The sequence below is a fragment of the Palaemon carinicauda genome, chromosome 21 (assembly GCF_036898095.1).
Source record: "Palaemon carinicauda isolate YSFRI2023 chromosome 21, ASM3689809v2, whole genome shotgun sequence".
NCBI classification, from domain to species: domain Eukaryota; kingdom Metazoa; phylum Arthropoda; class Malacostraca; order Decapoda; family Palaemonidae; genus Palaemon; species Palaemon carinicauda.
Genome location: NC_090745.1, coordinates 2176040 through 2189906, shown reverse-complemented (window position 1 = coordinate 2189906; position 13867 = coordinate 2176040).

The window sequence follows — 13867 nt, the reverse complement described above, 5'->3', positions numbered from 1 at the left end:
ATAACTTATTTGACACCCTCACCATATTGAAATAAGTATTGATGAAGAATTATCTTCGTAATCAAATGGTTATACGACATTAATCTAATTAATCTTATTATTATTATTGTTATTATTATTATTATTATTATTATTATTATTATTATTATTATTAGCTACGCTACAACCCTAGTTGGAAAAGCAAGATGCTGTAAGCCCAAGGGCTCCAACAGGGAAAAATAGCCCAGTGAGGCAAGGATATAGAGAAATAAATAAACGATATAAGAAGTAATGAACAATTGAAATAGAATATCTTGAAAACATTAACAATATTAAAACAGACACTTCATATATAAACTATATAAAGCCTTATGTCAGCCTGTTCAACATAAAAACATTTGCTGCAACATTTGAACTTTTGAAGTTCTACTGATTCAACTTTACGTCAATAGGCGTAGGACGAGGTGGTGATGATGATGATGATGATACGACAGATTAAGTCGTTGTAATAGATTTACGGTAATAACCTACATGCCCTTGAAAAAAATGGAGTACCAACTGCAAGTACAGCCATTAAAAGAGACAGAGTCTCTGTTGTCATTTCCAAGGTGGTATGAAAGGTCTATATAACATTTTTTATAATAGTGTAAATACTTCCATCGCCAGCTTGATTGGCAAGGTAATAACGTTATCAACCATTGATTTTTAGAAGAGCAAAATTATAACCTTATTAAATATTTGATAAACATTAATACTGTAGTTTAATCTGATCGTAATTAAAGGAAAGGATTACTTATGAAACCCATTCTCGATCATTAAAAATTGCATTGCTGTTTAATAATTTGAAAAAAAAAAAAGTACTTTGACCCATCTTTGAAAGGTAATCAATAGCTATTGATATATGATTTTTTGTAATTTTTTTTAAGAACTTCACAAGAGTAAAGAGTTCTCTTCCTTTGGACTGTCTATATTAAGATGCCAGTAAAGGTGTTCTCCCATTACTTCATATTGATGTAGTGTGGTGGCCTGGTGGAACCGTCCTTGCCTCGTGATGGCCAGACTGGGGTTCGAGGCCCGCTCAAACTCGTTAGTTCCTCTGGTCGCTGCAATCTTACCATCCTTGTGAGCTAAGGATGAGGGTTTTTGCGGTCCCTATAGGTCTGTCTGCCGAGTCATTGCCATTGCTTGGCCCTCCTTGGTCGTATTTTGGGTGAAGAGGAGCTTTGGGCATTGTCCTGCTTGATAGGGCAATGTCACTGTCCTTTGCCTCTGCCATTCATGAGCGACCTTTTAAACCTTTAAGTAACATCTCTTTGGTTCTTATATCCCCTTTCACCAAAGAGCGAAGAAGAAAGCCCTCCATAAAGGAAATTAAATCTGTGAACTTACCTTCTAAAGCAAGTAATACAGCTGATGTCACCTGCTTAACTGAAAATCCTGAAAAAAAAAAGATATACCTCCTCAACTTGGCCTATCTTTGCCAGTGCCAGATAATCCTCCTCTTGCCTTTTGGGGCGTTACTACACGGACGGTCGTCCCTGTATTGGAAGGCTTAGTCGAGCTTAACACAGGATCGAGAAGACACTCCAGGGGTCACTTGACCTAAAACTTGTCTGCTCCTCGGCTGCAGCGCTGTCGGTAGGTTCTTATACTTAGCATAAAGGGCCAAAGCGTAATCAAGGGCCCTTTAACACTCTTCAGCTGAAGGGGGGCGGGGGGGTGTTGGAGGGGGGGCTAAGGGTTGTTGCTTTATGCGTCATTTTCGAAGTTGTTGTTGCTCTCTCTCTCTCTCTCTCTCTCTCTCTCTCTCTCTCTCTCTCTCTCTCTCTCTCTCTCTCTCTCTCTCTCTGTATTTAAAATTAGTGTGTAGTAATACGATTTCATTTTGATGATATTGAAAATTTTCGTTTTCCAGAGAGAACTTATAGATATTGAGAGAGAGAGAGAGAGAGAGAGAGAGAGAGAGAGAGAGAGAGAGAGACGATTAATTTAGATATATTTTTCCATTGTAAGAAGAAAATTTGAATTACTTATAATAAAGGATGGTGAATATGAAATTCGCCATTTACTTTGATGACGACGTCTCAATATATATATATATATATTTTTTTTTTTACTAGATATAGATTCTCCTCGGAAGCGGTCATGCTCAAGTGCACGGCCCTGTGAATATCACGGAAGTTCTCTTAAGTTTATTTTTATTTGTTAACAAAAAGTCAGAAACGTGGCATAGCTGTGGCAAATCTTTTTTTTAGATATTTAATTTCCTTCTTGAAATTATGAACTGAAATAAAGTATTTGGACTCTGTTATCAAAAAAAAAAAAAAAAAAAAATATTGGCAAAATTGGCACTGTTTTAAAGGTAGCATATGAATGGCAGAGGCAAGGGACAGGGCAATGCCGTACAGACTGACCATATGTACATATCAGTGGCCAAGACCCCTCTACATCAGGTTAGGACCAGGGAGGGCCAGGCAATGACTCAAGGTGACTTAGCAGGCAGACTTATAGGCTCCATCAAACCCCTTATCTCTAGATTACATGGATGATGAGGTTATAGACACTACTGGAAACTACTGAGCTGGAGAAAGTCTCAAACTCCCGTCCAACAAATTGCCAGGCAGGGACGTTACCAATAGGCAATCACCTGATTCAGTGCAATATTTAGTATTATTATTATTATTATCATTATTATTACTACTACTACTACTACTACTACTACTACTACTTGCTAAGCTACAACCCTAGTTGAAAAAGCAGGATGCTGTATGCCCAGGGGCTCCAACGGGGGAAGTAGCCCAGTGAGGAAAAGAAACAAAGAAAAATAAAATACTTTATGAATAGCAACAACATTGAAATTAATATTACCTATATAAACAATAAAAACTTTAACAAAACAAGAGGGAGAGAAATGATATAGAATAGTGTGCCTGAGTGTAGCCTCAAGCAAGAAAATCTACTAGGACGTCAGAACACCTTTAGTAAGGAGAGACATGCACATCGACTTAGTGATTCATCAAACATCCTTGCGGGAGTGTTCAGGCTAAAAATATATATAGATTTTCTCTAACGAAGAATTTTTTGTATTTTTAACACGTTATCTTTAGAATACGTTTGCAGGTAATGTAAACAGTTTTTGCTTTACTGGTTCTCGTATTGCATAATGAATGGGAGCTTTTTTTTTTTTTTTTTTTTGCATGGACTCTCGTGTGGAAAGAACTGATTGTTCATTCCTAATGCACTGTTTTTTTTTTTTTTTTTTTTTTTTTTTTTTTTTTTTTTTTTTTTTTTTTTTTTTTTTTTTTTGTAGTAAATACGAGAAACGTAATAACTAATGAATTCCTAAATTTCTTTTTGAGAATGTTGTACTGCCTGTATTATTCCAATAAATTTTACTCAACTTTGAGTAATCATAAACTTTTTACACCTGAACTTGAAAAGCTAAAACTTGCAGGAAATGTTTTTATGTTGAACAGGCTGACATAAGTCTTTTTATAGTTTATATTCATAAGTCTTTTTATAGTTTATATTCATAAGTCTGTTTATAGTTTATATATGAAATATCTGTTTTGATGTTGTTACTGTTTTAAAATATCTTATTAATTGTTAATTGTTTCTCATATCGTTTATTCATTTCCTTATTTCCTTTCTCACTGGGCGATTTTTCCTTGTTGGAGCCCTTGGGCTTATAGTATCTTGCTTTTTCAACTAAGGTAGTAGCTTAAATAATAACAACAACAACAACAACAACAACAACAATAATAATAATAATAATAATAATAATAACTGTAATGCAAAGGCTAGATTATTTTTTTTTTATTTTTTCAAATGTATTAAAACGAGTCGCTGTTTGCAAAGTAAACGCCATAAATTTTAGATATGACTCGTGCTAGAGGCGCTCACGATATTCCTCTTCCAAGTATTAACACAGACTTGTAAGTAGAAAGGCACATGCAACTATATTATTCCGGTGGCATAGATCTTACAATTTCACTTGAAGGAATTTCTTCAATTCTATATATATTTTTTCCGACAAAATTAATCTGTAGGAATCGTACCCGACTCATTGCGCGGGCTAATCTCTTCCCTTTTAATAATAATAATAATAATAATAACCGACAAAATCTTTTTTTTAATTGATCATTAATTCTCATACCGTTTATTTATTTCCTTGTTTCCTTTCCTCACGGCTATTTTTCCCTGCTGGAACCCATGGGCTTATAGCATCTTGCTTTTCCAACTAGGGCTGTAGTTTATCTAGTAATAATAATAGTAATAATAATAATAATAATAATAATAATAATAATAATTACGTCACTTGGTTTGATAATATGTATCTTCTAAATACGGCAACTGAATATCATAAAATTTGAAATGGTTTCCTCCAGTATTATGTTTATGAAAAATATATACCTTGGATAAAGAACCACCTTTCTTGCAATAAACTTAACTATAGAAAGATGTCTTAAATGCTTAAGAAAGTCGTATTGAAAAATAACTGCCAATAATTTTATGATAAGTAAAGCGAATATCATTTTTATCTGTATCCCTTTATCAGATGATAATACAAAGCATTGACCAGATTCATGAGACTCGGTGCTTAAAGATATAAAAGAAAATGGGCTATAAAAGTGATACATATTTCTCAAGAACGTTTTTGTTTTTTTCGAGTAGCTTGATCTGGCATTAGAGAGTCATTGGACAGATGGTTGAGAAAGGCGATTTAAATTTGAACACTTTTTCTATCAGTTGAAAGTTCAATTTCTTTTCTTATTATTTTTGTCAATTTAGTTTATTATTTGAATTTCATTTGCAGTTATGATCAGGGTAAATTCTTTACTGTTAGTGTGATGAGTATCTAGAGATTTCATAACCTGGTATAAATGTATAACAATAGCAACAACAACAACAACAACAACAAATGCAGCCGCGTCTAGTCCACTTCAGCACAAAGGTCTCAGTCAGACATGTCCTTATTCATGTCTGAGGTTTAGTCAATTTTCAGCACTACGCTGGCCAGGGCAAACTGGTGAGAATGGAAGAATTTAGTCTGATCGCTCATAGCAAATCAACCTAGTATAGGTGGCCCTAACTAATACAGTTTTGCAAATCATGGCAATACACAAACCCTTTTCGCCACGTTAAGGTATCCTCACTCAGAAATGGAAAAATATATATAAATATTCTAATTTACATTGCTAAAATGAATTTAAAACAACACCTGTCAGTGTTTACAAGTGTTAATTGAAACTGTTATTGGTCTACGAAACTCATTTAGAGCAATTCACGGAAATCGCTTTTAAACATAGTTTAAAAAACGTAAATATTATTATTATTATTATTATTATTATTATTATTAGCTAAGCTACAACCCTAGTTGAAAAAGCAAAATGCTATAAGCCCAAGGGCTTCAACAGGGAAAAGTAACCCAGTGAGGAAAGAAAATAAGGAAATGAATGAAATACATGAGAAATAATTAACAATTGATAAAATATTTTGAAAACAGTAGCAACATCAAAACAGATATTTCATATGCAAACTATAAGAAGATTTATGTCTGCCTGTTCATCATAAAAACGTTTGCTGCAAGTTTGAACTTATGAAGTTTTACCATAGTTTGTTATGTTATTATTCCTGATAATTATTTTTAATTTTGTTTTACCCTTATCAGAAATTTCTTGTATATCTAAAGTTGTTATTAATATTGTAACTATATAAAGAAATCCTAGGGTTCGAGTTCGAGTCCCGCTCAGACTCGTTAGTTCCTTTACTCGCTGCATCCTCACCATCCTTGTGAGCTAAGGATGGGGGAGCCTGTAGGTCTATCTGCTGAGTCACCAGCACCCACTGTCTGGCCCTCCTTGGTCCTAGCTTGGGTGGAGAGGGGGCTTGGGCGCTGATCATATGGATTAAGGTCAGTCTTTAGGGCATTGTGCTGCTTGATAGGGCAACGTCACTGTTCCTTGCCTCTGCCATTCATGGACGGCCTTTAAACCTTTAAAACATGGGTTTGTTATCTCTTAGAGTCTATAATCATCATGGGTGTTGAGACTCCATATTCATAAAAAGAAAAAAAAATAGATCTCGATTTTTTAGATATTTAACCAGTACGTTCTCTCGGCATTATCATTGTCTTTGTTTTCCTTGTTTTTTGTTGTTGCAATGTTCGTTTAGTTATCCCCGTTGTTTTTTCTGCTCCCATACCACCAGAATGTAATCCCTTTTGACGCGACAGTATATCAAGGTGTATATAACAGCATAACGCCAGGCGGAAGAGACCCATGTATTTATTATTTTTCTTTCCTTTGTCTTTGTTTTTTTTTCAGTTTTTCTTGTTTTGTTTTTTTGTAGTGAGCCCTTGAACCCTTGAAAGTTACAACTATAGTCAATTCTTTTTAGCGAGGCAGATTTGCACCGACTCGCAGGGGTGCCCTTTTAGCTCGGAAACGTTTCCCGATCGCTGATTGGTTGGGCAAGATAATTCTAACCAATCAGATAGCAGGAAACTTTTTCCGAGCTAAAAGGGCACCGCTGCGAGTCGGTGCTAATGCGCCTCATTAAAAAAAATTGAGTATAGATAGGGTTGTTGTAGTCTATTGGAATCATCCGTGCCTAGTGTTCTGTTAGACTGGGGTTCAAGTCCCGCTCAAGCTCGATAGTTTCTTGTAGTGTCTGCAGCCTCACCATTCTTGTGAGCCAAGGATTGGGGGCTTTAGGGAACCTATAGGTCTAGTTGCTGAGTCATCATCAGCCATTGCTTGGCCCTACTTGGTCCTAGCTTGCTGGGAGTGGGCGGAGAGAGCTTTGGTCCTGAATATAGACAGAATATATATATATATATATATATATATATATATATATATATATATATATATATATATATATATATATATATATGTATGGTCAATCTTTAGGACATTGACCAGCTAGCTAGGGCATTGTCACTGTCCCTTGCCTCTGCCATTCATGAGCGACCTTTAAAGAGGAAAAAAGCCATGCATTTTCTATTTTCTCTACCTTATCTTTTTGTTATCTTTTCAATGTTGATTTGTTGTTGTTGTTGTTGTTGTCTTCCCCCCCTCCCTGTGTTGTAACTGCGGTGATCCCTTGAAAGCTATAACGACCTCCAGCCAAATCTCCTTTTCTTGAGAGAAAATTTCCCCATCGTGGAAAGTGCGAGAGGGAATAGACTCAGGATTTCTACCAGTGAGATCCTTTAGATGATAAGGTGGATGGTGAGGCCTGAAATCCTATACGCGCCTCCGCTAGACAGGTCGCTTATGCACCAGATCCTCGGTAATGGAGAGTTAAGCGCCTAGGATTCCCTCCTGATCCCACACAGCGCGGCATCCAAACGTAAATCATTAAAAACAGTCACTCAAGATCTCCAATAAATGCCTTGTGGGTTGGATGTTCGGAGCGAGGCGGATGATCCAAAAAAAAAAAGATAGAAAATAGTATATATTAAAAAGTTTGCGATCAGGAGAAGAGAAATAAGGGAAGGAATGAGAAGATTTCTCGATAAAAAAAAAAGATAGAAAATAGTATATATTAAAAAAAATTGCGATTAGGAGAAAAGAAATAAAGGTAGGAATGAGAAGGAGATATCTCGAAGATGAAAATGAAACGATAGAAAATTGTATATATTAAAAAAAGGTTACGATCAGGAGAAAAGAAATAAAGGAAGGAATGAGATGTCACGAAGAGGAAAAAATAAAAAATAGAAAATTGTATATATTAAAAAATTTGCAATTAGGAGAAAAGAAATAAAGGAAGGAAAGAGAAGGAGATATCTCGAAGATGAAAAAAAAATAGTATATATTAAAATGTTTGCGATCAGGAGAAAAGAAATAAAGGAAAGAATGAGAAGGAGATTTCTTAAAGATGAAAATGAAACGATAGAAAATAGTATATATTGAAAAAAGGTTACGATCAGGAGAAAAGAAATAAAGGAAGGAATGAGAAGTATAATCTCCCGAAGGAGATTTCTTGAAGATGAAAATGAAATGATGGGATTATTATTATTCCCCCGTAACTAAAAGAAATTCTTTGGATGATGGCGATTAAGTGGAGACGTTTCTCTCTCTCTCTCTCTCTCTCTCTCTCTCTCTCTCTCTCTCTCTCTCTCTCTCTCTCTCTCTCTCTCTCTCTCTAGGAAAATGGATAAAAGAATTTCTACAAAACAGAAAACAGATAGTGGTTGCAAATGACGAGAAATCAGATGAAGCTCAGGTAATATCTGGCGTGCCACAGGGTACGGTATTAGCTGCACTGCTGTTTGTTATTATGATCTCAGACATAGACTGTAATGTTAAAGACTCTGTAGTGAGAAGTTTCGCCAATGACACAAGAATAAAGTAGAGAAATTACTTGTGATGAAGATAGGAACTCATTACAAAGAGATCTAAACAAAATATATGAATGGGCGGAGATAAATAGGATGGTATTTAACTCCGATAAATTCGAATCAATAAATTATGGAAACAGAGAAGGAATGGTATATGCATACAAGGGACCTAATAATGAGACAATCACAAACAAGGAAGCAATTAAAGACCTTGGTGTAATGTTAAACAGGAATATGTTATGCAACGACCAAATAGCAACACTGTTGGCTAAATGCAAAGCAAAAATGGGAATGTTATTCAGACACTTTAAAACAAAAAAAAAACTGAACGCATGATTATGTTGTACAAAACTTATGTACGTAGTACACTCGGCTACTGCAATGTGATATGGTACCCACACTACCAAAAGGATATTGCACAAATAGAGAATGTACAAAGGTCCTTCACTGCTAGAATAGAAGTTAAGGACCTTGACCACTGGGAAAGACTGCAATTTTTAAAATTATACAGTCTAGAAAGGGGATAATAAAAGCATGGAAACAAATCGAAGGAATTAATGAAAACATCATGGAGCTAAAAATATCAGAAAGAGCAAGTCGAGGTAGATTAATAGTGCCCAAAACTTTACCAGGAAAACTAAGGAAGGCACACAGGACATTAATCCACTACACACCAGTGTACCAACCGTGTTTCACACAATTGTACATAATTCCTTTTGTATATATTATGCTTGTATCTTCGCTCCTCCCTCGCACTAAAACGAACATGAAAATTCCTGTCTGGTTTTTCCTCTGTGATATTGTCTGTCTTGTGAACTTGTCATGTCCTGTTACCTTGAGGTTTTGTATATAAGGAGAGTGTTCCACAACAATATAACTCAGTCGTTTCCAATCTGCCTTTGATTTCACAACTCCTCTCTCGGCCCGTCACATTGGTGACCCCGGAAGTCGACTCGCTCCCACCGCCTTCCACCCCCACCCCCTCGCCCCTTCATCGTTGGTACTATGGCGGACTCTACAGCAGTTGGTGCTGCGGCCGCTCCATTCAAACTTTCATTGTTTGCCAGCGGGGAGGCGTTTGCTTGGTTTCAGCGCGCAGAAGTCCAGTTTCGTATCAGGGGCGTGACTCGCTCAACCACCAAAGCGGATTATGTTCTCGCGGCGATACCCGAGGACACCTTCCCAGAAATATCCGACTGGCTTTGTGAACAAGGAGACACCCCAATAGCGTATGACGACCTCAAATCATAGCTTCTGCAGCAGTACTCGCCGTCGCCAGCCGCCCGTATAGAAAAGCTTTTTCAGCTCTCGCAACAACCGTTGGGGGACCAAAGGGCTTCGCTTGCCCTCAGGGAAATGACCAGTATCGCTCGCCTTCAACCTGCCGCAGACGGCTCTCCTCGTGAGGTGAACCTACTCCGTGCCCTTTGGATACGCCGTTTACCTGAACCTGTGCGCGCTGCCATACCCGATGTCGATAGTTTACCCATAAAGGACTTGATGACCAAAGCCGACGCCCTTATGGACAGCCACTTCAAGACCTCCATCAACGCCTCCACCCCTGACGACGAGGATGCCTATTCAACGTCAACCGAAGCTGACATGAATGCTGTAGGACATACACGCCTACCCCGTGACGTGCCGAAGCGGCGACAAAGCCGCCCACCACCCACCAATCGCTCGCGCCCCAACGAACGACTTCTACAGCCACTTACTACCTCCCATCCGCCGCAGTTTTGCTACTACCACTTCAGATTCGGGGCAACCGCGAAGAAATGTGCCAAAGATTGTCAGTGGCCAAAAAACGTGTAAGTAGGCCATCGCTTGTGGCGGTGGCCTCCCATGTTTCTAATCTTTTCTTTTTACAGGATGCAGGAACGGGCGTGCGATTTTTGGTAGACACGGGTGCTTGTCGTTCTCTTTTGCCAAGGCAACTCTTCAAGGCACAACGTAGTCTGTCTACATCTGCCGACGTCCGCTTGGTAGCTGCCAACGGATCTGCGATACCCACCTACGGTTACGAGAGCCTCACATTATCGTTCGGAAACGGTAAATTCAATTGGAAGTTTCTCGTTGCTGACGTCACAATGCCAATCCTCGGTGCGGATTTCCTCTCTCATTTCCACCATCCGGTCGATGTCGCCCACCGACGATTGGTCAACGCAGACTCGTACTTGTCGACACCTCTTCAACCCGCTCCCTCTAACCTCGCTCTCCACATCAGCGCACCCACGGATGCCTACGCCCACCTCCTCACGTCGTACCCGGAAGTTTTCCGTCCAGAACTTCGCCAAACGCCCACGGTTCCTGCCAAGCACGGTATTTATCACCATATCAAGACGACGGGACCCCCAGTCTTCGCAAAATTCAGACGTCTGGCACCGGAACGATTGGCAGCCGCCAAACAGACGTTCGCCGAAATGGAGAAAATGGGCCTTTGCCAAAAGGCCTCCAGCCCATGGTCGTCACCCTTACACATCGTTCTGAAGAAAGACGGCTCCCTCCGTCCGTGCGGGGATTACAGGCGCCTGAACATGCAAACAGAACCGGATCACTACCCCCTCCCAAACATTGCCGATGTAACCTCCTACCTGCACAAAGCAAAGGTTTTTTCTACGCTCGACCTCCTGAAGGGGTATTATCAGGTGCCTATGAACTCAGAAGTCATCCCCAAGACCGCCATCACCACTCCGTTTGGCACATACAACTTCAATTACTCCTGTTTTGGCCTTCGTAATGCTGGGGCAACGTTTCAACGTCTCATGGATGGCATCTTAGGGGACCTCCCTTTCTGTGTATGTTATGTGGACGACATACTTGTGTTCTCCTCCTCAAAAGAGGAACACCTCCGTCACCTGCGCATCGTGCTCGACCGCCTGCAACAAAACGGCCTTGTAGTCCGGTACGACAAGTGTACCTTTGGCGCCAACGAAGTGTCGTTCTTAGGGCACCGTATCACTCCTGAAGGAGTCCATCCCCTCCCTGAGAAGGTAGCAGCCGTTCAGAATTTCCCAACGCCCTCGACCGTCAAAGCTCTGCAGGAATTCTTGGGCATGATCAACTATTATCACCGTTTTCTGCCAGCCATTGCCGCCACTCTTGCTCCCCCCTACGCCTCCCTCAAGGGCAAGCCAAAGGACCTGAAGTGGGGTCCCCTTCAAGAAGCAGCCTTCTGCAATGCAAAGAAGGCCCTATCAACTGCTGCGGCTCTCACTTTTCCTATCCCACACGCCCCTCTCCTTCTCTCCACCGATGCCAGCGACGTCGCTATTGGTGCAGTACTCGAGCAGGTGGTCAAAGGCTCGCCCCGTCCATTGGCCTTCAGCAGAAAACTGTCCAAGGCAGAATCGGGTTATTCTACCTTCGATCGAGAATTGCTGGCGGTGCACTTGGCTGTCCGTCACTTTCGCCCTTTCTTAGAAGGTACGCCCTTCGTCATTCGCACAGACCACATGCCTCCGGTGCACGCCTTCACTCGACAGTCTGACGCCTGGTCCGCCCGTCAACGCCGACATCTCTCCACCGTGGCTGAATACAATTGCACCCTCCAATACGTCCCTGGGAAAATGAATCCCGTTGCCGATGCCCTGTCAAGAAACACGTTGGCTGCCGTTGAACTGGGATTGGATTACAACGCCCTGGCTGAAGCCCAACGACAGGATCCAGAGTATCAAGCTTGTAGGACATCCTGCACGTCCCTCCGTTGGGAGGATTTTCCCCTCGAAAACTCCAACACCACCCTCCTCTGTGACGTCAGTACTGGTAGACCGCGACCTTGGATTCCTGCTCCCATGCGCCGACAGGTGTTTGATTTCATCCACGGCCTTTCACATCCCTCGTGCCGTTCTACTGCACAGCTGCTGAAGGCAAAGTTCATTTGGCACGGCATTTCTAAGGATGCTAAGGATTGGGTCCGTGCCTGTACTTCTTGCCAAACTTCCAAAGTACATCGACACACGGATTCAGGAGTGGGCACCTTTCTTCAACCTCAGCGTCGTTTCGCACACATTCACGTCGCCGTTGTAGGCCCCCTACCCACATCACAAGGACATCGTTACCTGTTTACCGTCATCGACCGCTCCACTCGTTGGCCTGAAGCCATTCCCATGGAAACTGCAACGTCCGCCTCATGTACATCTGCCTTACTCTCTGGATGGATTTCAAGATTCGGTATCCCTGAGCATATTACTTCTGACAGGGGAACCACTTTCACCTCTCAATTATGGACGTCATTAGCGAATCTCCTGGGCATCACCCTACATCAGACAATGGCCTACAACTCCGCTGCCAATGGAATGGTTGAACGTTTTCATCGCACCCTCAAAGCAGCTTTGATGTCCCGCTGCAAGGATTGCAACTGGTTTACTCAGCTTCCCTGGGTCCTCCTTGGACTAAGGACCACTCATAAAGACGCCCTCGACGTCTCGGCAGCCGAAATGGTGTATGGCGACCCGTTGGTCGTCCCTGCCGAGTTTTTTCCTTCTACAACCTCCTCCGACGATCTCCAGCGGATACGTCACGTCGTGGGAAAATTTACTCCGTGCCGCCAGACTTACAAGCCTCCAGCGAAGCATCACATACCAACGGACTTGCACTCTGCAACGCACGTCTTCCTGCGCAACGACACCAGCAAGCCACCGTTAACGCCCCCTTACACGGGACCTTTCCTTGTGATCCGACGCAGTCCGAAAGCATTCCTCCTAAACATTCGGGGCAAAGAAGACTGGGTCTCCATTGATCGTCTAAAACCTGCTTATCTTCTGCCAGATGACCCACCTACAGTTCGCCTCTCTAGATCAGGGCGCCCTATTTAACATGTACAGTATGTCATTTTTAGGGGGGGAGCCATGTACCAACCGTGTTTCACACAATTGTACATAATTCCTTTTGTATATATTATGCTTGTATCTTCGCTCCTCCCTCGCACTAAAACGAACATGAAAATTCCTGTCTGGTTTTTCCTCTGTGATATTGTCTGTCTTGTGAACTTGTCATGTCCTGTTGCCTTGAGGTTTTGTATATAAGGAGAGTGTTCCACAACAATATAACTCAGTCGTTTCCAATCTGCCTTTGATTTCACAACTCCTCTCTCGGCCCGTCACACCAACATCGATAATGCAGCGACTATTTAATGCGCTGCCAGCTCATTTAAGAAACATATCAGGAGTGAGCGTAAATGTGTTTAAGAATAAGCTCGATGAATACCTAAGATGCATCCCAGACCATCCAAGACTGAAAGATGCAAAATACACCGGAAGATGCATTAGCAACTCTCTGGTGGATATACGAGGTGCCTCACACTGAGGGACCTGGGGTAACCCAAACATAGAATAAGGTAAGGCTCTCTCTCTCTCTCTCTCTCTCTCTCTCTCTCTCTCTCTCTCTCTCTCTCTCTCTCTCTCTCTCTCAGATCGAATCCGGGTGAGCACAAGAATAGAATTTCTTTTGCTGTTTTCATGTTTTTCAACATTTCCAAATAATTATTCTTGTTTTGAATTGTGTCTTTTATAAACTCGCTTCAAAAATATAATCTCGTGATAT